At 44.6% G+C, this 23239-nt stretch overlaps 8 non-coding genes and 17 pseudogenes across 8 annotated transcripts; all 25 read right to left on the bottom strand.

Annotated features, from left to right (window-relative positions):
* Nucleotides 1-1876: 1876 nt before the first annotated feature.
* Nucleotides 1877-1991, bottom strand: LOC136762306 (U5 spliceosomal RNA). The gene has a single exon (XR_010820510.1). It is a non-coding gene; the product is annotated as a U5 spliceosomal RNA (small nuclear RNA).
* Nucleotides 1992-8240: 6249 nt separating this feature from the next.
* Nucleotides 8241-8359, bottom strand: LOC136761337 (uncharacterized; annotated as a pseudogene).
* Nucleotides 8360-8579: 220 nt separating this feature from the next.
* On the bottom strand, nucleotides 8580-8698 carry LOC136761883 (uncharacterized; annotated as a pseudogene).
* A 215-nt stretch (nucleotides 8699-8913) lies between these two features.
* LOC136761669 (uncharacterized) lies at nucleotides 8914-9032 on the bottom strand (annotated as a pseudogene).
* Nucleotides 9033-9242: 210 nt separating this feature from the next.
* Nucleotides 9243-9361, bottom strand: LOC136761560 (uncharacterized; annotated as a pseudogene).
* A 216-nt stretch (nucleotides 9362-9577) lies between these two features.
* LOC136762514 (5S ribosomal RNA) lies at nucleotides 9578-9696 on the bottom strand. The gene has a single exon (XR_010820711.1). It is a non-coding gene; the product is annotated as a 5S ribosomal RNA (ribosomal RNA).
* A 225-nt stretch (nucleotides 9697-9921) lies between these two features.
* LOC136761831 (uncharacterized) lies at nucleotides 9922-10040 on the bottom strand (annotated as a pseudogene).
* Nucleotides 10041-10256: 216 nt separating this feature from the next.
* On the bottom strand, nucleotides 10257-10375 carry LOC136761530 (5S ribosomal RNA). Its single transcript, XR_010820365.1, has one exon. It is a non-coding gene; the product is annotated as a 5S ribosomal RNA (ribosomal RNA).
* A 208-nt stretch (nucleotides 10376-10583) lies between these two features.
* LOC136761884 (uncharacterized) lies at nucleotides 10584-10702 on the bottom strand (annotated as a pseudogene).
* A 208-nt stretch (nucleotides 10703-10910) lies between these two features.
* On the bottom strand, nucleotides 10911-11029 carry LOC136761670 (uncharacterized; annotated as a pseudogene).
* A 215-nt stretch (nucleotides 11030-11244) lies between these two features.
* On the bottom strand, nucleotides 11245-11363 carry LOC136761629 (uncharacterized; annotated as a pseudogene).
* Nucleotides 11364-11579: 216 nt separating this feature from the next.
* On the bottom strand, nucleotides 11580-11698 carry LOC136760817 (uncharacterized; annotated as a pseudogene).
* Nucleotides 11699-11919: 221 nt separating this feature from the next.
* Nucleotides 11920-12038, bottom strand: LOC136762211 (uncharacterized; annotated as a pseudogene).
* Nucleotides 12039-12253: 215 nt separating this feature from the next.
* On the bottom strand, nucleotides 12254-12372 carry LOC136761671 (uncharacterized; annotated as a pseudogene).
* Nucleotides 12373-12913: 541 nt separating this feature from the next.
* On the bottom strand, nucleotides 12914-13032 carry LOC136762433 (5S ribosomal RNA). Its single transcript, XR_010820632.1, has one exon. It is a non-coding gene; the product is annotated as a 5S ribosomal RNA (ribosomal RNA).
* Nucleotides 13033-13242: 210 nt separating this feature from the next.
* LOC136762444 (5S ribosomal RNA) lies at nucleotides 13243-13361 on the bottom strand. Its single transcript, XR_010820643.1, has one exon. It is a non-coding gene; the product is annotated as a 5S ribosomal RNA (ribosomal RNA).
* Nucleotides 13362-13576: 215 nt separating this feature from the next.
* LOC136761391 (uncharacterized) lies at nucleotides 13577-13695 on the bottom strand (annotated as a pseudogene).
* A 221-nt stretch (nucleotides 13696-13916) lies between these two features.
* LOC136762443 (5S ribosomal RNA) lies at nucleotides 13917-14035 on the bottom strand. The gene has a single exon (XR_010820642.1). It is a non-coding gene; the product is annotated as a 5S ribosomal RNA (ribosomal RNA).
* Nucleotides 14036-14251: 216 nt separating this feature from the next.
* Nucleotides 14252-14370, bottom strand: LOC136761885 (uncharacterized; annotated as a pseudogene).
* A 222-nt stretch (nucleotides 14371-14592) lies between these two features.
* On the bottom strand, nucleotides 14593-14711 carry LOC136761866 (5S ribosomal RNA). The gene has a single exon (XR_010820403.1). It is a non-coding gene; the product is annotated as a 5S ribosomal RNA (ribosomal RNA).
* Nucleotides 14712-15261: 550 nt separating this feature from the next.
* On the bottom strand, nucleotides 15262-15379 carry LOC136762680 (5S ribosomal RNA). Its single transcript, XR_010820873.1, has one exon. It is a non-coding gene; the product is annotated as a 5S ribosomal RNA (ribosomal RNA).
* A 218-nt stretch (nucleotides 15380-15597) lies between these two features.
* On the bottom strand, nucleotides 15598-15716 carry LOC136760950 (uncharacterized; annotated as a pseudogene).
* Nucleotides 15717-15936: 220 nt separating this feature from the next.
* Nucleotides 15937-16055, bottom strand: LOC136760899 (uncharacterized; annotated as a pseudogene).
* A 224-nt stretch (nucleotides 16056-16279) lies between these two features.
* LOC136761813 (uncharacterized) lies at nucleotides 16280-16398 on the bottom strand (annotated as a pseudogene).
* Nucleotides 16399-16608: 210 nt separating this feature from the next.
* LOC136761516 (uncharacterized) lies at nucleotides 16609-16728 on the bottom strand (annotated as a pseudogene).
* Nucleotides 16729-23239: the final 6511 nt, after the last annotated feature.

Genomic DNA, 23239 nt, shown 5'->3' on the forward strand with positions numbered 1-23239 from the left:
CTGTTAATAAATGTGCAAAAACAAATCAGATGGATAGGCCCCTACATATGAACATTAAGTTAAAGGCCTAGAGTGAGTGTTCTTCACTTCCAGTCATGGCGGGCCACAATCCAGCTCTTTGTAACTCATCAACAACCAAAGACCTGGGAAAAGGGTTAAATGGCTTCAGTTAAGCCAATTAGGTAATTAAGAGCTCAACTGGAAAAAAAACAGCAGGCATAGGGGTACTTTAGGACCACAGTCACTGATATAACCTACAATGTTGTTGTAATGAAAATCAGCAGACAGTGGGCCTCCTCCAGGACTAAGGTTGAGAAGCACTGGTCTTGAAGACCACAATAACAATCGACCTCAAGGGCTAGGGATATTCGAGGTGATGCTAAACCAGTCCTGAATGTTTAAATATAATGTTATTTTCTTGTAGTGTGCCGTTGCTGTTAATGCAACCAGTTATATTGAGCCATCAAATACAGAAGCTGACGAAAGACATCAACATGTAAATTTAGTTGTAAATTTAAAGTGTGTGTGAAAAGTATTTTGTATATGGAGATTAACCCATAGTTTCACAGATAAATTGTGGACCAGTGATATTCAGGATCTTCAAAACAAGTCCTGAATGCTCAAACTTAACACTTCTTTTTTTAGAGTGTCGTTGCTGTCAATCCAGCCAGTGATGTGGAGCCATCAGATACAGAAGCTGATGAAAAACAACATGTAAATTTCCTAAATTAATATGGTGCATCAAAATACTTATTTAGCACTTTCAACTGTTTCTTTGTGATTCCTAAAATTACTTTACAGGCTGGGGCTGGGGGAAGACACTGCGCCCGCCTGGAGAAGCCTGTACAAGCCCCCCTCAATAAGAGAGCTGGCAATCTGCAGTGGAGGGTGTTACACACCATTATTGCTGTCAATTCTTTTATTACTGTTCTTAACCCTGCTGTGTCCGACGCCTGCCCATTCTGTGCTCAGAGAGAGACCGTGTTTCACTGTTTCAGCACTTGCTCTCGGTTGTCACCCATTTTTAGTCTTTTAACTCGTCTTTTTACTGATCTTAACCTGATTTTTAACACAAAGGTTTTTATTTTAGGGGCGCGATACACCAGAAAGACCAAACATGTGGACCAGCTGGTAAACTTCTTGCTGGGCCAGGCTAAAATGGCCGTCTATAAGACTAGGAAGAACAGAGTGTGTGGGAAGGGCAGTGAGGATGCAGTGAGAGTGTTTGCCATGCTGGTCAAGTGCAGAGTCAGACTAGAGTTTAACTATTACAGGCTGATGAATGATTTGGAGAGTTTTGAACAGGTCTGGTGTATTAATGATGCCCTTTGTGAATTGTATGACGGGGAGTTGGTTTTTATTATGTAATTCATTTATAGGGTTTAGTATTTGATGGTTGTTTTGTTGTGTGTATTGGGTTGCTTTCTTTAAAAGTGTACAGATCAGTGGCGGAGTTAATGCTTGTTGGGGGGAGACAAACAAAGGGGAACACTATTTTTTATTTATTTATTTATTTTCTTTTGTATGAATTATTGCGTGTTGCAAACAGGCAATGAAGTCTGATAAAAGTCAAAAAGTCTCTCTCTCTCTCACACACACACACACAGCCAGCAAGACACACAGAGCCAGCCAGCTCAGCGATGACATCACAAACATCTCTCTCAGGTGACTCCTATGACATCACAGAGCACGTACATTCCGTTGCTTGCCGTCTGTCAACCACTCAGTCACTGCCAGCCAGACTGGCTGGCTGACTGGATGGTGGGGCTGCTTGCTGCTGCTGCGTACCTTAGCAAGCTTATTTGCTTGACCGGCCTTCCTCCTCCGCCCACATGCCCACCTATGTCCGATCTGCTGTTCACCTGGATCACAGCTCCGCCCCAACAAGGCAGAGCCTCCCAAGAATGGTACAAACTCACCCACGATCCCCTCCACGGAAAGCTATAGCAAAAGGCAAAAGCATTATACGTAATGAAGAGGAACCCGAGTCCAAGACGCATCCGACCAGCCATACATATTTGTGTGTATTAAAGATCACATTTTATTACATTTAGATTTTCTGTACTTTATTACATCTTTTTGTGATTTTTAAATGTATTGTTTCTTTTCCTTATATATGTATGTATGTATGTATGTATGTGTGTGTGTGTCTGTGTGAAAGTGTATGTGTTTGTGTGTCTCTGTGTGAAAGTGAGTGTGTGTGTGTCTGTCTCTGTGTTTGTGTGTCTGTCTCTGTGTGAAAGTGAGTGTGTGTGCGTGTGTCTGTCTGTGAAAGTGTGTGTGTGTGTGTGGGTGTGACAGTGTGTATGAGTGTCTGTCTGTCATGTAACTCGCACATCTGTGAGGGCACCATTTTTGCAGAAAGAGATGTACACATTTTGGAGCAACATATGCTGCCATCCAGACATCGTCTTTTCCAGGGACATCCCTGCATTTTTCAGCAGGATAACGCCAAACCACATTCTGCCCAGATTACAAGCGCATGGTTGCGTAGGCAGAGAGTGCGGGTGCTAGCATGGCCTGCCTGCAGTCCTGACCTGTCTCCGAATTGAGAATGTGTGGCGCACTATGAAGTGCAAATTAAGACAACGAAGGCCCTGTGCAGTTGCGCAGCTGAGGAAATGCATAATGGATGAATGGGGGGAAATCCCACTTGCTAAACTTAACCAAGTGGTGTCTTCAGTGCCCAAGTGCTTAATAAGTGTTATTAAAAGAAAAGGTGATGTTACATAGTGGTAAACAGTCGACTGTCCCAACTTTCTTGGTTTCTTTTCACTGCTAATGAGATGCTGTAGAGTGAGTTAGTTATATTGCTTTCAGGAGCTCTAATCGTATTGATGAGTTCATGCAGCATTTGTAATTGAATTTCAAAAAGAAATCCTTGCTGTCTGGCCTGTGTGTATGAGATGTACTCTGTCAATCTTTGGCTAACAACTGAAACATTGGTAGAACAGAAATGGCAACATAAAAAAGAAAAGTACATTTTAAAAGAGCACATTAAATAGGATGAATATACAGTTTTTTACAATCACTTTGTCACTAATTTCAGAACCTTGATGTCATTTTTCAAAACTCTAGACACAAAACTCAAAACGGTCATCACTTGTAACACAGGCTGTCCAATGTTCAAAACATTGCATTGTGCATTCATATCTTTAAAGAAACCTTGCACTTGCAGACTTGTTGGTTCAAATAACTCATTTATCATGAAATACCATAGTAACATAGTAACACAGAAGATACCGATAGTTTCACTGTGTAGTTGTTCGTACAATCATTAAATATTGTAGTACAAAATATGTGATACATGTTTCATTATGGTACTACACATAAATACATCACTGTAAAAGGACTAGTAGAGAGAATACTACAGACACAGTGGAATCATTGAACAAAATCTGAAATGTATTGATGCAATACAATCAAATCACACCATAGGTTTCTTTGAATCCATGCAACAATAATTAGCTACAAAAAAGAACAAAACTACAGTAAAATGTCAACTGCAGTGTTCCTCACCTGGCTTAGTGTAAAACAAAGGATTGATTACTGTACTTCTGAATTTCCATCAGCCCTGTGTTCAGGTTCAGGTTCTCACAACCATTTTTCACAAGAGGCATCTTGAAACTGAACATACCTGAACATACTCAGTCATCAGCTGCTTCACTCTGTCTGCATTTCTTTCAAAAGGCACACTATACTCTGTGCTACACATTGGTATGCAGTATACAGTCATTTGACAATTGAGAGTAGCCTAATGTTTAGTGCATGCTGAAGACTTGCCGCTTCTCAGTACGGAAATTTCTGATGATTGAGGCCACAGTTGATCCTGAGTTGATTCTGAGGTTTGATTGAGTCATTGTAGCTGCCTCAGTCATGGTCATGCCATGATTTACAACATGCTCTACAACTATTTCTTGGATTTCACTGGACACTATTTGCTGTTGCTGCCGCTGTCTGGTCCGTGGCCTTGTCCTCTACCACGTTCCCCCAACACCTCTCAAATGAGGCCCATGGCTGCCTCTCTGGTGAGGCCTAAGCCCTCCTCTATGACGAGGCCCACGACCACCTCTCAGAAGGGGTGCATGTCCCCTTCCATTCCTTTGACCACCACGTCTTCCTCCTCCCACTGCTTGACCTCTATTGTGACCTGGATGACTTGCCGGCTCCATGTTATCACTGTGTTGCTGGGGTGGATAGCACTCAATTCACTCGATACTCGTACTACAATGTGAAATCAATCATCAATAACCAGTTGGCAGTATTGGAAAAGCAATTACAAGGGCCTGCATACATACAGTAATGTCAAATCTGATGTGGAAGAACAATCATCTTCAACCAGGTTGGAGCGTTAGTTGCAATGCCTTTAATACACGCAGCGTGGAGAGGAACAGTGACTCAAGTAGATCCCAAAGTCGCTCTGCCTTCATTTTAACAGTCAGAGCTTTTATACACAAAAATCAAAGAGCTGGTTATAATCAGAAAGTCATTACTATGTTATCTTAAAAGTTAGCTAAGCAGAATTTATATCATTATAGGACAGAGTTCATAGATCAACACATGGATTAGGGAGCAGGCACTTCAATCATACTGTTTGACATTGTCTCCAAGATTCTCATCGTAAATAACAAACAGAAATCAAACTACCTTCTGGCCTGACCTTCTAGCTTGACCTTATCTTTCTTAAGTATACAAGAGAGAAAAACAGGTATTAGAGAAAGAATTTCTAACTTTCCTTCCACACTGAAAACATGGTGTGGAAAAGTGCTACATGATGATGAATGATGATGAAATATTACATCCATAGATAATGTAGTCCAACTGGTTCATGCTCCTCGTTTATTGATGTCAATGGATCTCATTATCCTGAAACTTTCATGATCGAAACATGGAATATTGTTTGTCAGTTTCCATAAAATTATGCATTAAGAGTAATGCAACAGTCACTTATCATTTTGAGCAGCTGTATCAATTGATAGTTAGATCTTTGTAATGAAATGAATAGACAGTGATCTCAGATGTAATGTGTGAATTGCATTTTGAAATGGTAATACTTTGATGTTAAGTTGTGTCATTTTAGTTCAATGAACAAATGATCTGAGGTTGATGTGTATTGTATCCAAGCAATTGTAAAAAAGTGTTAGAGTTTTGAAAAATGTGCATTTTGATCATCGGGTGTGAGTTTAGTGTCTAGAGTTTTGAAAAATGACATCAAGGTTCTGAAATGAGTGCCAAAGTGATTGTAAAAAAGTGTAATATCAGGGGACAGTGGCTATTAGTGATCTGGCCTTCCGTGGCCTCTGTATTAATGTAACAGGTCACATTGTATGTGTACACTGATACTTGATAGTATAATATAGTACAAGTAAAAAACATACATAGGTATCATAGAAGTATTTTGCAGAAATGATTATGGATAGTTATCAAAATGGAGAGGAAATGCTAAATCCAGTCTCCCCAGGCTGAGCTTCTATTGCTGCACCTGCTGGCCCCACTATATGGATAGAGCCACACCAAGTACAAGAGTCTCCCCATTGCTATTTATATCTCCCTATCCAGTCTTCTTTAAGTGACGATATGCAAATAACGGGGACTATGATTGGCTCCCTGACATTACCCACACTGCGACTGATGCTACCCACTTCACTACCCAACAAAGACCCATAATATGCGTGTGTCTGTCTGTCTGTCTGTCAAAGTATGTGTGTGTGTTTCTGTGTGTGTCTGTGTCTGTCTGTCTGTGTGTGAAAGTGTGTGTGTGTCTGTCTGTCTGTCTGTCATGTAACTTGCACATCTGTGAGGGCACCACTAATGCAGAAAGAGATGTACACATATTGTTTATTTTCCATATATATGTATGTATGTATGTATGCATGTCCAATTGCTTTGACAATACAAATGAATTGAATTGAGAGGGAGAGAGAGAGAGTAAGAGAGAGAGAGAGAGACAGACAGACAGACAGACAGAGAGACACACACACACACACACACACACACACAGAGAGCCAGCCAGCCAGCTCAGCGATGACATGACGAATCACAGAGCACGTACATTCCGTTTAACAAATCGTTAAACAAAAAAGGTTATAAACACATTGACTACAATACCGGTTAGTAAGACGAAGGTGAGTCTCTCGTTAGTATTATTAGTCAGACATTAAATAACTACGCAGGTTAGTATTTATGTCAGGTAACTTCTCGTTATATATATATCAGTCTCATTTACGTTTAGGTGCCGAGAAAGATCCTATTTGTTACCACAATTTCCCTTAACTGATTATTATTCAATGATTAAGGATAGGCAGGGCCACCAATAATCTAATGTCTATTAACTTGTGTCAATTTCAGACTAAACAGTTAAACAGGAATGAGAAGATATTTCTCGGCGTTGACAGATTTTATTTCTAAAATTATCAACAAAACAGTTTAATGCAACACACATTTATATTTAAGAAAACTAAATGATATTACACATTCTAGAGTTATGAATCACAGATTAACATTTCTAATTGATTTCTCAAATGTCATGAATCACAAACTCCAAACTGTTAAACTTATGTGAACTTCGTCGCAGAGAGGCCTCTCTGGCTTCGGGCTCAGATAACAGCACACGGCACGAGGTCCGTGTGGTTTGGAACAAAGGCAGTCCGGTTCGGCTTTGTCCAAGAACTTCCACTCAGTCGATGCACCTGGAAGTTGGGGTTTCGGGAATGTAGAGTCGTTTCCAAACAGATTTTCCATTGGTTTGAAGGCTCCAAGGTTGTGCACAAAATCTTCTTTGTAAGCATGGTTCCACCGTAGTTACTTGAAGACGAAGTCTTTGAGGAAAGCAGGGCCCTGTTTGTTCCAAGGGTCAAGTTTCTTAAGACTCAAATAGCTATTTAAGTGACTGACACTTTCGTATTCAGTCGACTTAGTCAATTGTCCAGCTGTAAAACTCCACTGATCAGGTGGGTCTGTGAAGTTATTTATTTAATAAAGTCCTTTAAAATAATTCTTCGCTCAATCTCCTTCTCATAGTTTAACTCTTCTGTTGCCGGCAAAGACTTGGTTGGTTTCTGATTCCGGTTCTGGCAACAGAGCTACAGGTTGAGCTGTGGCAGCGAGTTTCTGGTTCAGGTGAGAGAGAGAGAGAGAGAAAAACTGTCCGCTGTTCCTTATAGTCTGTCAGATCAGTAGGTGATTGGTCCCTGAGTTCTTGAGATTGGATTTCGGTTTCAGCCCCCAGTGTCCTATTGGAGGGAGGCTTTATTTATGACTGATGTCAATCCATGCCATCTTTTGGAAATGCCGGTTGGCCTGGGTTCGTAGCTCTATGTCGGGATTTCGGCTCTCATCCACTTCAAAGAGTTTTTATCACCTACAGGCCCCTTTCTCCAGACATCTCATAGCAGAATTCCAAACTATTTGGCCTCTTCTCGGTGCCATCCTCCCCAAAACTGTCACTTTGATGCAAACCAGTTCCAAGCTGATGAGCTAAGGAAATCTGATAACTTTGGGGGGGGAGAGGTCTTCTTTAGATCAGTGCTTCAGCTCAGAGCCCAAATGCTCTTATCCAAATACACCCAACATAACGCTACATATGTATGTATGTATGTATATATGTGTAGAAGGAAAATTAGAAATTATTTTCTTACACCTGTTTTTCTCTCTTGTATACTTAAGAAAGATACGGTCAAGCTAGAAGGTCAGCCCAGAAGATAGTTTGATTTCTGTTTGTTATTTACGATGAGAACCTTGGAGACATTGTCAAACGGTATGACCTACGTGCCTGTTCCCTAAAACCATGTGTTGACCTATGAACTCTGTTCTATAATGATATATGTTCTGCTTAGTTAGCCTTTAAGATAACATAGTAATGACTTTCTAGCATGTATGGATGTATGTATGTATGTATATATATATATATATATATATATATATATGTATGTATGTCCAATTGCTTTGACAATACAAATGAATTGAATTGAGAGGAAGAGAGAGAGAGAGAGAGAGAGAGAAAGAGAGAGAGAGAGACAGACAGACAGACAGACAGCTCAGCGATGACATCACGAGCCTCTCTCAGCTGACTGCAATGACATCACAGAGCACGTACATTCCGTTGCTTGTCGTCTGTCAACCACTCAGTCACTGCTAGCCAGACTGTCCCTAAGACAAAGTGTACAATACTTCAATTATATCTCCTCCAGACAGATAAAGAGTATTAAGAGCTACGATGAAGATACCCAGGAGACGTAAAAAGCTTGCATCACCTGGTATTTCCTGGAGGTCACCCATCCAAGTACTAACCAGGCCCTGGCCCGTTTAGTTTCCAAGGTCTGACGAGACCGGGCACGTTCAGGACGGTGTGGCCGCAAGCCGAGATGCCTGGCTGCATGATGTCTCTTAAAGGCTGGCGGGTATTGACGGAATTTCCAGCAAAAAATAAAAAATAAAAAAATAAAAAAATGGAGGGAAAAATAACAGTGCAGGAAAGGGTGTTGAAAGTAGCCGGGAACGTGTACAATTCTTCAATTATATCTCCTCCAGACAGAAAGAGAGTATTAAGAGCTACGATAAAGTTACCCAGGAGACGTAAAAGCTTGCAGCACCAGGTATTTCCAGGAGGTCTCACATTCATGTACCGACCAGGTCCTGCCCCGTTTAGCTTCCAAGATCTGACGAGATCGGGCGAGTTCAGGATGGTGTGGCCGCAAGCCGAGATGCCTGGCTGCATGATGTCTCTTAAAGGCTGGCGGGTATTGACGGAACTTCCAGCAAAAAAAAAAAAAAAAAAGAAAAATGGATGGAAAAATATCAGTGCAGCAAAGGGTGTTGACAGTAGCTGGGTACGTGTACAATACTTCAAATATATCTCCTCCAGACAGATAGAGAGTATTAAGAGCTACGATGAAGTTACCCAGGAGACGTAAAAGCTTGCAGCACGAGGTATTTCCAGGAGGTCTCACATTCATGTACTGACCAGGTCCTGCCCCGTTTAGCTTCCGAGATCTGACGAGATCGGGCGCGTTCAGGATGGTGTGGCCGCAAGCCGAGATGCCTGGCTGCATGATGTCTCTTAAAGGCTGGCGGGTATTGACGGAACTGCCAGCAAAAAAAAAAAAGAAAAATAGAGGGAAATATACCAGTGCAGCAAAGGGTGTTGAAAGTAGCCGGGTACGTGTACAATTCTTCAATTATATCTCCTGGAGACAGAAAGAGAGAATTAAGAGCTACGATGAAGTTACCCAGGAGACGTAAAAAGCTTGCAGCACCTGGTATTTCCAGGAGGTCTCCCATCCAAGTACTGAGCAGGCCCTGCCCCGTTTAGCTTCCGAAATCTGACATGATCGGGCGCGTTCTGGACGGTGTGACTACAAGCCAAGAGGCCTGGCTGCATGATGTCTCTTAAAGGCTGGCGGATATTGACGGAACTTCCAGCAAAAAAATAAAATAAAAAGAAAAATGGAGGGAAAAATATCAGTGCAGCAAAGGGTGTTGAAAGTAGCCTAGTACGTGTACAATTCTTCAATTATATCTCCTCCAGACAGAAAGAGAGTATTAAGAGCTACGATGAAGTTACCCAGGAGACGTAAAAGGCTTGCAGCACCTGGTATTTCTCGGAGGTCTCCCATCCAATTACTGACCAGGCCCTGCCCCGTTTAGCTTCCGAGATCTGACGAGATCGGGCGCGTTCAGGATGGTGTGGCCGCAAGCCAAGATGCCTGGCTGCATGATGTCTCTTAAAGGCTGGCGGGTATTGACGGAACTTCCAGCAAAAAAAAAAAAAAAAAAAAAAGAAAAAGAAAAATGGAGGGAAAAATATCAGTGCAGTAATGGGTTTTGAAAGTAGCCGGGTACGTGTACAATACTTCAATAATATCTCCTCCAGACAGATAGAGAGTATTAAGAGCTACGATAAAGTTACCCAGGAGACGTAAAAGCTTGCAGCACCAGGTATTTCCAGGAGGTCTCACATTCATGCACTGACCAGGTCCTGCCCCGTTTAGCTTCCGAGATCTGACGAGATCGGGCGCGTTCAGGACGGTGTGACTACAAGCCAAGAGGCCTGGCTGCATGATGTCTCTTAAAGGCTGGCGGATATTGACGGAACTTCCAGCACAAAAATAAAATAAAAAGAAAAATGGAGGGAAAAATATCAGTGCAGCAAAGGGTGTTGAAAGTAGCCTAGTACGTGTACAATTCTTCAATTATATCTCCTGGAGACAGAAAGAGAGTATTAAGAGCTACGATGAAGTTACCCAGGAGACGTAAAAGGCTTGCAGCACCTGGTATTTCTAGGAGGTCTCCCATCCAAGTACTGACCAGGCCCTGCCCCGTTTAGCTTCCGAGATCTGACGAGATCGGGCGCAATCAGGACGGTGTGGCCGCAAGCCAAGAGGCCTGGCTGCATGATGTCTCTTAAAGGTTGGCGGGTATTGACGGAACTTCCAGCAAAAAAAAAAAGAAAAATGGATGGAAAAATATCAGTGCAGCAAAGGGTGTTGACAGTAGCTGGGTACGTGTACAATACTTCAAATATATCTCCTCCAGACAGATAGAGAGTATTAAGAGCTACGATAAAGTTACCCAGGAGACGTAAAAGCTTGCAGCACCAGGTATTTCCAGGAGGTCTCACATTCATGTACCGACCAGGTCCTGCCCCGTTTAGCTTCCAAGATCTGACGAGATCGGGCGAGTTCAGGATGGTGTGGCCGCAAGCCGAGATGCCTGGCTGCATGATGTCTCTTAAAGGCTGGCGGGTATTGACGGAATTTCCAGCAAAAAAAAAAAAAAAAATGGATGGAAAAATATCAGTGCAGCAAAGGGTGTTGACAGTAGCTGGGTACGTGTACAATACTTCAATTATAACTCCTCCAGACAGATAGAGAGTATTAAGAGCTACGATAAAGTTACCCAGGAGACGTAAAAGCTTGCAGCACGAGGTATTTCCAGGAGGTCTCACATTCATGTACTGACCAGGTCCTGCCCCGTTTAGCTTCCGAGATCTGACGAGATCGGGCGCGTTCAGGATGGTGTGGCCGCAAGCCGAGATGCCTGGCTGCATGATGTCTCTTAAAGGTTGGCGGGTATTGACGGAACTTCCAGCAAAAAAAAAAAAAAAAAAGAAAAATGGATGGAAAAATATCAGTGCAGCAAAGGGTGTTGACAGTAGCTGGATACGTGTACAATACTTCAATTATATCTCCTCCAGACAGAGAGAGAGTATTAAGAGCTACGATAAAGTTACCCAGGAGACGTAAAAGCTTGCAGCACTAGGTATTTCCAGGAGGTCTCTCATTCATGTACTGACCAGGTCCTGCCCCGTTTAGCTTCCGAGATCTGACGAGATCGGGCGCGTTCAGGATGGTGTGGCCGCAAACCGAGATGCCTGGCTGCATGATGTCTCTTAAAGGCTGGCGGGTATTGACGGAACTTCCAGCAAAAAAAAAAAGAAAAAAGAAAAATGGAGGGAAAAATATCAGTGCAGCAAAGGCTGTTGAAAGTAGCCGGGTACGTGTACAATACTTCAATTATATCTCCTCCAGACAGATAGAGAGTATTAAGAGCTACGATGAAGTTTCCCAGGAGACGTAAAAAGCTTGCAGCACCAGGTATTTCCAGGAGGTCTCCCATCCAAGTACTGACGAGGCCCTGCCCCGTTTGGCTTCCGAGATCTGACGAGATCGGGCGTGTTCAGGACGGTGTGGCCGCAAGCCAAGAGGCCGGGCTGCATGATGTCTCTTAAAGCCTAGCGGGTATTGACGGAACTTCCAGCAAAGAATAAAAAATAAATAAATAGAAAAATGGAGGGAAAAATATCAGTGCAGGACAGGGTGTTGAAAGTAGCCGGGTACATGTACAATTCTTCAATTATATCTCCTCCAGACTGAATGAGAGTATTAAGAGCTACGCTGAAGTTACCCAGGAGATGTAAAAAGCTTTCAGCACCTGGTATTTCCAGGAGGTCACCCATCCAATTACTGACCAGGCCCTGCCTAGTTTCTCTTCCGAGATCTGACGAGATCTTGCGTCTTCAGGACGGTGTGGCCTCAAGCCAAGAGGCCTGGCTGCATGATGTGTCTTAAAGGCTGGAGGGTATTGATGGAACTTCCAGCAAAAAACAAAAGAATAAAGAAAAATGGAGGGAAAAATATCAGTGCAGCAAATGGTGTTGACAGTAGCTGGGTACATGTACAATTCTTCAATTATATCTCCTCCAGACAGATAGAGAGTATTAAGAGCTACGATAAAGTTACCCAGGAGACGTAAAAGCTTGCAGCACGAGGTATTTCCAGGAGGTCTCACATTCATGTACTGACCAGGTCCTGCCCCGTTTAGCTTCCGAGATCTGACGAGATCGGGCGCGTTCAGGATGGTGTGGCCGCAAGCCGAGATGCCTGGCTGCATGATGTCTCTTAAAGGCTGGCGGGTATTGACGGAACTGCCAGCCAAAAAAAAAAAGAAAAATAGAGGGAAAAATACCAGTGCAGCAAAGGGTGTTGAAAGTAGCCGGGTACGTGTACAATTCTTCAATTATATATTCTCCAGACAGAAAGAGAGTATTAAGAGCTACGATGAAGTTCCCCAGGAGACGTAAAAAGCTGGCAGCACCTGGTATTTCCAGAAGATCTCCCATCCAAGTACTGACCAGGTCCTGCCCCATTTAGTTTCCGAGATCTTCCGAGATCGGGCGCGTTTAGGACTGTGTGTCCGCAAACCGAGAGGCCTGGTTGCATGATGTCTCTTAAAGGCTGGCGGGTATTGACGGAACGTCCAGCAAAAAAAAAAGAAAGAAAAATAGAGGGAAATATACCAGTGCAGCAAAGGGTGTTGAAAGTAGCCTAGTACGTGTACAATTCTTCAATTATATCTCCTGGAGACAGAAAGAGAGTATTAAGAGCTACGATGAAGTTACCCAGGAGACGTAAAAGGCTTGCAGCACCTGGTATTTCTAGGAGGTCTCCCATCCAAGTACTGACCAGGCCCTGCCCCGTTTAGCTTCCGAGATCTGACGAGATCGGGCGCATTCAGGACGGTGTGGCCGCAAGCCGAGAGGCCTGGCTGCATTATGTCTCTTAAAGGTTGGCGGGTATTGACGGAACTTCCAGCAAAAAAAAAAAAGAAAAATAGAGGGAAATATACCAGTGCAGCAAAGGGTGTTGAAAGTAGCCTAGTACGTGTACAATTCTTCAATTATATCTCCGGGAGACAGAAAGAGAGTATTAAGAGCTACGATGAAGTTACCCAGGAGACGTAAAAGGCTTGCAGCACCTGGTATTTCTAGGAGGTCTCCCATCCAAGTACTGACCAGGCCCTGCCCCGTTTAGCTTCCGAGATCTGACGAGATCGGGCGCATTCAGGACGGTGTGGCCGCAAGCCGAGAGGCCTGGCTGCATTATGTCTCTTAAAGGTTGGCGGGTATTGACGGAACTTCCAGCAGAAAAAAAAAAAAAAAAGAAAAATGGATGGAAAAATATCAGTGCAGCAAAGGATGTTGACAGTAGCTGGGTACGTGTACAATACTTCATTTATATCTCCTCCAGACAGATAGAGAGTATTAAGAGCTACGATAAAGTTACCCAGGAGACGTAAAAGCTTGCAGCACCAGGTATTTCCAGGAGGTCTCACATTCATGTACTGACCAGGTCCTGCCCCGTTTAGCTTCCGAGATCTGACGAGATCGGGCACGTTCAGGATGGTGTGGCCGCAAGCCGAGATGCCTGGCTGCATGATGTCTCTTAAAGGTTGGCGGGTATTGACAGAACTTCAAGCAAAAAAAAAAAAAAATAAAAAAAAAAAAATGGATGGAAAAATATCAGTGCAGCAAAGGGTGTTGACAGTAGCTGGGTACGTGTACAATACTTAAATTATATCTCCTCCGGACAGATAGAGAGTATTAAGAGCTACGATGAAGTTACCCAGGAGACGTAAAAGGCTTGCAGCACCTGGTATTTGTAGGAGGTCTCCCATCCAAGTACTGACCAGGCCCTTCCCCGTTTAGCTTCCGAGATCTGACGAGATCGGGCGCATTCAGGACGGTGTGGCCGCAAGCCAAGAGGCCTGGCTGCATTATGTCTCTTAAAGGTTGGCGGGTATTGACGGAACTTCCAGCAGAAAAAAAAAAAAAAAAGAAAAATGGATGGAAAAATATCAGTGCAGCAAAGGGTGTTGACAGTAGCTGGGTACGTGTACAATACTTCAATTATATCTCCATCCAGACAGATAGAGAGTATTAAGAGCTACGATAAACTTACCCAGGAGACGTAAAAGCTTGCAGCACCAGGTATTTCCAGGAGGTCTCACATTCATGTACCGACCAGGTCCTGCCCCGTTTAGCTTCCAAGATCTGACGAGATCGGGCGAGTTCAGGATGGTGTGGCCGCAAGCCGAGACGCCTGGCTGCATGATGTCTCTTAAAGGTTGGCGGGTATTGACAGAACTTCAAGCAAAAAAAAAAAAAAAAAAAAAAAAAAAAAATGGATGGAAAAATATCAGTGCAGCAAAGGGTGTTGACAGTAGCTGGGTACGTGTACAATACTTAAATTATATCTCCTCCGGACAGATAGAGAGTATTAAGAGCTACGATGAAGTTACCCAGGAGACGTAAAAAGCTTGCAGCACCTGGTATTTCTAGGAGGTCTCCCATCCAAGTACTGACCAGGCCCTGCCCCGTTTAGCTTCCGAGATCTGACGAGATCGGGCGCATTCAGGACGGTGTGGCCACAAGCCGAAAGGCCTGGCTGCATGATGTCTCTTAAAGGTTGGCGGGTATTGACGGAACTTCCAGCAAAAAAAAAAAAAAAAAAGAAAAATGGATGGAAAAATATCAGTGCAGCAAATGGTGTTGACAGTAGCTGGGTACGTGTACAATACTTCAATTATATCTCCTCCAGACAGATAGAGAGTATTAAGAGCTACGATGAAGTTACCCAGGAGACGTAAAAGTTTGCAGCACCTGGTATTTCCAGGAGGTCTCACATTCAAGTACTGACCAGGTCCTGCCCCGTTTAGCTTCCGAGATCTGACGATATCATGCGCATTCAGGACGGTGTGGCCGAAAGCCGAGAGGCACGGCTGCATGATGTCTCTTTAAGGCTGGCGGGTATTGACGGAACTTACAGCAAAAAAAAAAAGAAAAAAGAAAAATGGAGGGAAAAATATCAGTGCAGCAAAGGGTTTTGAAAGTAGCCGGGTACGTGTACAATTCTTCAATAATATCTCCTACAGACTGAAAGAGAGTATTAAGAGCTATGATGAAGTTACCCAGGAGACGTAAAAAGCTTGCAGCACCTGGTATTTCCAGGAGGTCACCCATCCAAGTACTGACCAGGCCCTGCCCCGTTAGCTTCCGAAATCTGATGAGATCGGGCGCGTTCAGGACGGTGTGGCCGCAAGCCAAGAGGCCTGGCTGCATGATGTCTCTTAAAGGCTGGCGGGTATTGACGGAACTTCCAGCAAAAAAAAAAAAAAAAAAATGGAAAATGGAGGGAAAAATATCAGTACAGCAAAGGCTGTTGAAAGTAGCCGGGTACGTGTACAATACTTCAATTATATCTCCTCCAGACAGAAAGAGAGTATTAAGAGCTACGATGAAGTTTCCCAGGAGACGTAAAAAGCTTGCAGCACCAGGTATTTCCAGGAGGTCTCCCATCCAAGTACTGACGAGGACCTGCCCCGTTTAGCTTCCGAGATCTGACGAGATCGGGCGTGTTCAGGACGGTGTGGCCGCAAGCCAAGAGGCCGGGCTGCATGATGTCTCTTAAAGGCTGGCGGGTATTGATGGAACTTCCAGCAAGAAATAAAAAATAAATAAATAGAAAAATGGAGGGAAATATACCAGTGCAGGAAAAGGTATTGACAGTAGCCGGGTACGTGTACAATTCTTCAATTATATCTCCTCCAGACAGAGAGAGAGAATTAAGAGCTATGATAAAGTTACCCAGGAGACGTAAAAGCTTGCAGCACCAGGTATTTCCAGGAGGTCTCCTATCCAAGTACTGACCAGGTCCTGCCCCGTTTAGCTTCCGAGATCTTACGAGATCGGGCACGTTCAGGACGGTGTGGCCGCAAGCCAAGAGGCCTGGCTGCATGATGTCTCTTAAAGGTTGGCGGGTATTGACGGAACTTCCAGCAAAAAAAAAAAACAAAAAAAGAAAAAAGAAAAATGGATGGAAAAATATCAGTGCAGCAAAGGGTGTTGACAGTAGCTGGATACGTGTACAATACTTCAATTATATCTCCTCCAGACAGAAAGAGAGTATTAAGAGCTACGATAAAGTTACCCAGGAGACGTAAAAGCTTGCAGCACTAGGTATTTCCAGGAGGTCTCACTTTCATGTACTGACCAGGTCCTGCCCCGTTTAGCTTCCGAGATCTGACGAGATCGGGCGCGTTCAGGATGGTGTGGCCGCAAGCCGAGATGCCTGGCTGCATGATGTCTCTTAAAGGCTGGCGGGTATTGACGGAACTGCCAGCAAAAAAAAAAAAGAAAAATAGAGGGAAATATACCAGTGCAGCAAAGGGTGTTGAAAGTAGCCGGGTACGTGTACAATTCTTCAATTATATCTCCTGGAGACAGAAAGAGAGTATTAAGAGCTACGATGAAGTTACCCAGGAGACGTAAAAAGCTTGCAGCACCTGGTATTTCTAGGAGGTCTCCCATCCAAGTACTGACCAGGCCCTGCCCCGTTTAGCTTCCCGAGATTTGACAAGATCGGGCGCGTTCAGGATGGTGTGGCCGCAAGCCGAGATGCCTGGCTGCATGATGTCTCTTAAAGGCTGGCGGGTATTGACGGAACTGCCAGCAAAAAAAAAAAGAAAAATAGAGGGAAATATACCAGTGCAGCAAAGGGTGTTGAAAGTAGCCGGGTACGTGTACAATTCTTCAATTATATCTCCTGGAGACAGAAAGAGAGTATTAAGAGCTACGATGAACTCACCTAAAGGATTATTAGGAACACCATACTAATACTGTGTTTGACCCCCTTTCGCCTTCAGAACTGCTTTAATTCTACGTGGCATTGCTTCAACAAGGTGCTGAAAGCATTCTTTAGAAATGTTGGCCCATATTGATAGGATAGCATCTTGCAGTTGATGGAGATTTGTGGGATGCACATCCAGGGCACGAAGCTCCCGTTCCACCACATCCCAAAGATGCTCCATTGTGTTGAGATCTGGTGACTGTGGGGGCCAGTTTAGTACAGTGAACTCATTGTCATGTTCAAGAAACCAATTTGAAATGATTCGACCTTTGTGACATGGTGCATTATCCTGCTGGAAGTAGCCATCAGAGGATGGGTACATGGTGGTCAAAAAGGGATGGACATGGTCAGAAACAATGCTCAGGTAGGCCGTAGCATTTAAACGATGCCCAATTGGTACTAAGGGGCCTAAAGTGTGCCACGAAGACATCCCCCACACCATTACACCACCACCACCAGCCTGCACAGTGGTAACAAGACATGATGGATCCATGTTCTCATTCTGTTTACGCCAAATTCTGACTCTACCATCTGAATGTCTCACCTCTTTTTCCTATTTGTAGTGGAGATGAGTGGTACCCGGTGGGGTCTTCTGCTGTTGTAGCCCATCCGCCTCAAGGTTGTACGTGTTGTGGCTTCACAAATGCTTTGCTGCATACCTCGTTTGTAACTAGTGGTTATTTCAGTCAAAGTTGCTCTTCTATCAGCTTGAATCAGTCGGCCCATTCTCCTCTGACCTCTTGCATCAACAAGGCATTTTCGCCCACAGGACTGCCGCATACTGGATGTTTTTCCCTTTTCACACCATTCTTTGTAAACCCTAGAAATGGTTGTGCGTGAAAATCCCAGTAACTGAGCAGATTGTGAAATACTCAGACCGGCCCGTCTGGCACCAACAACCATGCCACGCTCAAAATTGCTTAAATCACCTTTCATTCCCATTCAGACATTCAGTTTGGAGTTCAGGAGATTGTCTTGACCAGGACCACACCCCTAAATGCATTGAAGCAACTGCCATGTGATTGGTTGATTAGATAATTGCATTAATGAGAAATTGAACAGGTGTTCCTAATAATCCTTTAGGTGAGTGTATATGTATGTATGTGTATGTATGTCCAATTGCTTTGACAATACAAATGAAATGAATTGAGAGAGAGAGAGAGAGAGAGAGAGAGAGAGAGAGGGGAATATGAGCTCCTAAAAAACATTTGTTTTTATACATAAGCGGATTTAATTTGTGATTTACAAATGAATATATAGCACTATAAACATACACAGAAGACATGGAATAGAAATTCAGAAGAAAAAGTATTCAAAAAATAATAATTTTAAGAGAAACACAAAAAGAAGAAAGCAGAGAGACAGTTCAGGAAGAAAAGTCAGAAAAGAAAAGCTGAAGACAAGAATTGGAGGTAAGAGACAAATAATTAAACAAAAAAATATGTATTAATAAAATAAATAAGCATTCTCAGTAGTTGACTCAGCCAATGAAAATGCAGAGCTCCGATTTGAATAGAGTGACAGTAGGAGAGAGCCCAACTGCCACTGAGACTGATAGAAATCTATCGAACAGCAGTCTGACTGCAGAGCTGCCTTTTGAAATCCGATACCCTGAAGACATTCGCTCTGCACAGGCTAAGAAGGACTACAAACAAGCTGTGATGAGAGCATCTCCTGAGACCCTCATCCTAGACTACACCGGTAAAGGAGAAAACAGGGTCAAGAACAATCTACTGTTCTACACCGCCTTTCACAAAACCTTGTGCCAGACATACCCCAATAACAACAAGAGGGGCATTAGCAGAGGCAGGCAGATCTCAGTGCTGGTAGAGAAAGACACAGACAGTGTGATGCTCACTTTTAATGTATACCACAACGGGACCATCATGGTGCAGGGCAGCGAGAGCAGCCTGGACCAATTAGCTCTCGGCTTCCACACCTCAAAGCAGCAGACTGAGGTAGAGAAACAAGAGCCAGAGCCGGCCACCCTGCAGTCTGCCCCCAGCCACACGGAGCCAGACAGTGCCCCATCTCCCACAGACTGCCCCCCTGTCTCCCCAAAACTCTCCAGCAACATTAAAACACTAAAGGAATGCCTATCAGTGCTGGAGCTGGAGTTTGCGGAGTTCAGGGAGCAGACCTTGAGCACCCTGGCCCAGACCTCCTTGTGTGATCAGCTCCGGGATGAGATGCACAGACTAAAGATGCAGCACAAGGCTGAGATCCATGAGCTGAGAGCAGCAGTGAGAGACCTGGAGGAGCAGAGCCAAACCCTGAGGACGGAGCTGCGCAGAGCGAGGGAGGAGCTGACCTGGACACCCCAGCACAGCTAGCTGAGGAGCCTGCAGAGCCAGCTGGAGGAGCTAAGAGAGGAGCTACACATCACTGGAGCACAGAGACTGCACTGCACTGACCCCACAACACCTCCAACCCCTGACGCACCCACTGATCCACCCACTCTCCCCACCACTCCTGACACACCCACTATCACCAGACCTGCCACTAATACACAACCCCCTGAAACGCCACTCCCCCAAAACACACCCGCTGCCCCCACCACTCCCGACGCAAACCCGGAGTGGCAGGTCAATGCAGAGGTGGTCATTCTGAGCGAATCCAATGGGAAGTTCCTGGTTGAGAGGCGCCTCTTCCCTGGGCGAAAAGTGAAAAAGCTTTGGTGCTCCACAGCACAGAGAGCCCTGGAGCTGCTCTCCAAGAGGAGGCTTTGCCAAGTCAAACACATCCTCATCCACACCGGCACTAACGACCTGAGTGCCCGCAGGGGCGATGTGGCCTCAGCCCTGAGACAGGTAGCAACGAAAGCCACAGAGGAATTCCCAACTGCCAAAATTTCCATCTCCACACTGCTGCCCCGCACAGACGTGCCCCTGCACATCATCCAGGCCATCAACGCAGAAGTGTCCCGAAGATGTGCCCTCCTCCCCAACGTCCACCTGGCACACCACTGAGACATCCAGCCACATCACCTGTATGACCACGTCCACCTCAACAAGACGGGTGTGAGGATCATCTCAAAGGTCCTCAAGGACACAACCCTGGGCCGAAACCCCACACACCCCCACCTCGAGACCAGGAGCAAACCCCCCAGCCCCCGGCCACATCCCCAGCCACCGGCTCCACCCCAGCCCCAGCCCCTGAGACCCCGCGGCCCCATTCCCCACCCCCCCATCCCCAGAGGGCCCGTCCAGCACAGCAGAGCGGACAGCCGGGGACCAGCACAGCCACACAGCCACGCAGCAGCGGCTTCCAGAGCCTGGAGGCCCGATGCTGCCCAGCTGGCCCAGATAAGGCAACTCCTCAGTGTCATCTGTTCCACACTGCTGAGTTAACTGAGCCTCAACACACATATATATGGTTGTGGAGATGGAGAGTAAGAAAAAATGTGATTTAATTATTCTGATATTTTGATGCAAAGATAAAATCTTTGAGTGATTATTATGTATATCCATATATAATTATTAATAGTAATATAATATCAGTTGTAGACCACAAATTAAACTTTCTTATGTAGAAGAGACAAGTATAATAAAATATATTAACATGTCCTTTAAAATAAGCAGTTGGAATATGCAGGGTTTACGCTCCTCAACTTTTGGAATGAAGAGCACAGGCCCTGAACTGATCAACACTGTAAATAGTTCAGATGTTTTCATTCTTGTAGAGACTTGGTGCTGTGCAGATATGTCTATACACTGGATGGATACAATGGATACAGGGAGCTGATTGTGCCCTCCTATAAAAAACCCAAAGTCAGGTGTGGCAGGGCCTCGTGGGGGATTATCGTGTGGTACAGGGAGGAGCTCCGAGCAGCCCTATGCCCAGTACAGAGAGGAGACACACACCTGTGGATGAAAATCAGAAAAGACACCCTACAAAATAACACAGATATATACCTATGTGCAATTTATATGCCACCCGCAGACTCCCCCTACTATAATGAGGAAGGCTTTCATGAGCTTCAAAACGAAATCTGCCACTTCCAGACCCTGGGCTCTGTACTGCTGTGTGGCGATCTCAATGCCAGGACTGGCAGAGAGATGGACTACATCAATACAGAGGGGAACACACACCTGTTCGGAGACTCCCCGCTGTGCCACACACACACCTCCACACTGACACAGCCACGACAGCGTGGTAAACAAGAGCAGGAAGCAGGTAGTGCGCCTATGTAAAAGCCTGGGTCTATATATCATCAATGGCAGGACCAGGGGGTACTCTCTGGGGAGATTCACATACTGCTCGGCTCTGGGCAGCAGTGTGGTGGACTACGCCATAACTGACCTGGACCCACAAGCCAACAATGCGTTTATAGTCAGACAACAATCTCCACTATCAGACCACAGCCAAATAACACTTTACCTAAAAAGATCAGCGCAGCCACAAGTCAGAGCCAAACTTCTCACAAAACTGGTCTCCCTGCCACCCAGTTAGAGATGGTCAGAGCCCAGCACAGAGAACTACACAAGAGCCCTGAATAGTGATGAGATTGAAAACATGTTAGACAGATATCAATCCTCACACTATCAAATAAACCAAAACGGAATAAACTCAGCCACCAAAACACTGAATGAAATATTTGAGAGACTGGCTTTAAAATCAAACATTAAAACAATTAAAAACCAAAATATGAAATCGTCTAAAAGAAAAAAAGAACAGTGGTGTGACCAGGAGTGTGAAACTTCTAGGAAACACCTGAGACATCTCTCCAACACTAAACACAGAGAGCCCGACAACCAGGAGGCTCGCCTCAGCTACTGCCAGGCCCTGCGGCACTACAAGCAACTCCTCAGTAAGAAAAAAGACCACTATATGGGCAGAATAAATACCCCAAAAACAAAAAATGAAATACCAATTCAAAATGGAGAAATCTGGAAAACACACTTTGAAAAACTTTACCAAAATGTTGAAAACAATCCAAAGCCAGAACAGGTTAAAATATTAAAAAACCTAAATAAATTGGAAGAAATCATTAAGAATAACCAAAATCCCTTAGATAACCCATTTACAATACAGGAACTAAAACATCAACTCAAAATCCTCAAACCCAGGAAAGCCAGCGGCCCCGACAGCATCAGCCCTGAGATGCTGAAGCACAGCAGCCCGCAGCTGCAGGAGGCTCTGCTCAAACTCTTTAACCTGGTGCTGAGAGCCGGGTGTTTCCCTGAGGTCGGGAATCAAGGATTGATCACCCCGATTTTTAAAAGTGGAGACAAATTAGACCCCAATAACTACTGGGGCAGCTGTGTGAGCAGTAACCTGGGGAAGGTGTTCTGCAGTATCATCAACGCCCAGATACTGGCCTTCCTTACCAAGCACAGTGTCCTGAATAAGAGTCAGATTGGCTTCCTACCAAAACACAGCACAACCGATCATATTTACACTCTACACACCCTCATAAATAAATATACCCAAAACAATAAAGGAAAAATATTTGCCTGTTTTGTAGACTTTAGAAAGGCATTTGACTCAATCTGGCACAAGGGATTATTTTATAAACTTCTACAGAGTGGTGTAGGGGGTAAAGTTTATGACATCATTAAATCAATGTATTCTGAAAACAAATGCGGAGTTCAAATTGGCAACTCAAGAACAGAGTTCTTCACTCAGGGGCGGGGAGTGAGACAGGGCTGCAGTCTGAGTCCAACACTGTTCAACATCTACATCATCGAGTTGGCCACAGTGTTGGAGCAGTCTGACGCCCGCAGCCTAACTCTCCATGACACAGAGATCAAGTTCCTGCTCTACGCAGACGACCTGGTGCTGCTGTCGCCCACAGAGCAGGGGCTTCAGCAGAACCTGGCGCTGCTAGAGCAGTACTGTCAGAAATGGGCCCTGGCAGTCAATCTGGACAAGACCAGAGTTATGGTTTTCCAGAAAAAAGCCCCATCTCAGGGAAACAGGTACCGCTTCACTCTGGGCAGCACTGGATTAGAGCACTGCACCAGATACAACTACCTTGGCCTGACCATCAGTGCGTCAGGGAGCTTCAGCCTGGCTATAAACGCATTAAAAGACAAGGCACGCCGGGCATTTTATGCCATAAAGACACAATTTGGGAAAACAACAATACCAATAACTATTTGGATTAAAATATTAAACTCCATCATCCAACCAATCCTGCTATATGGGAGCGAAGTGTGGGGTCCCCTCATGAACCTCAATAACAACAATTGGGACAAAAGCCCCATGGAAATATTCCAACTAGAATTTAATAAAAACATCTTACACGTACACAGAAACGCCCCCACGGCTCT

This window comes from Amia ocellicauda, chromosome 10, assembly GCF_036373705.1.
Source record: "Amia ocellicauda isolate fAmiCal2 chromosome 10, fAmiCal2.hap1, whole genome shotgun sequence".
NCBI lineage: Eukaryota > Metazoa > Chordata > Actinopteri > Amiiformes > Amiidae > Amia > Amia ocellicauda.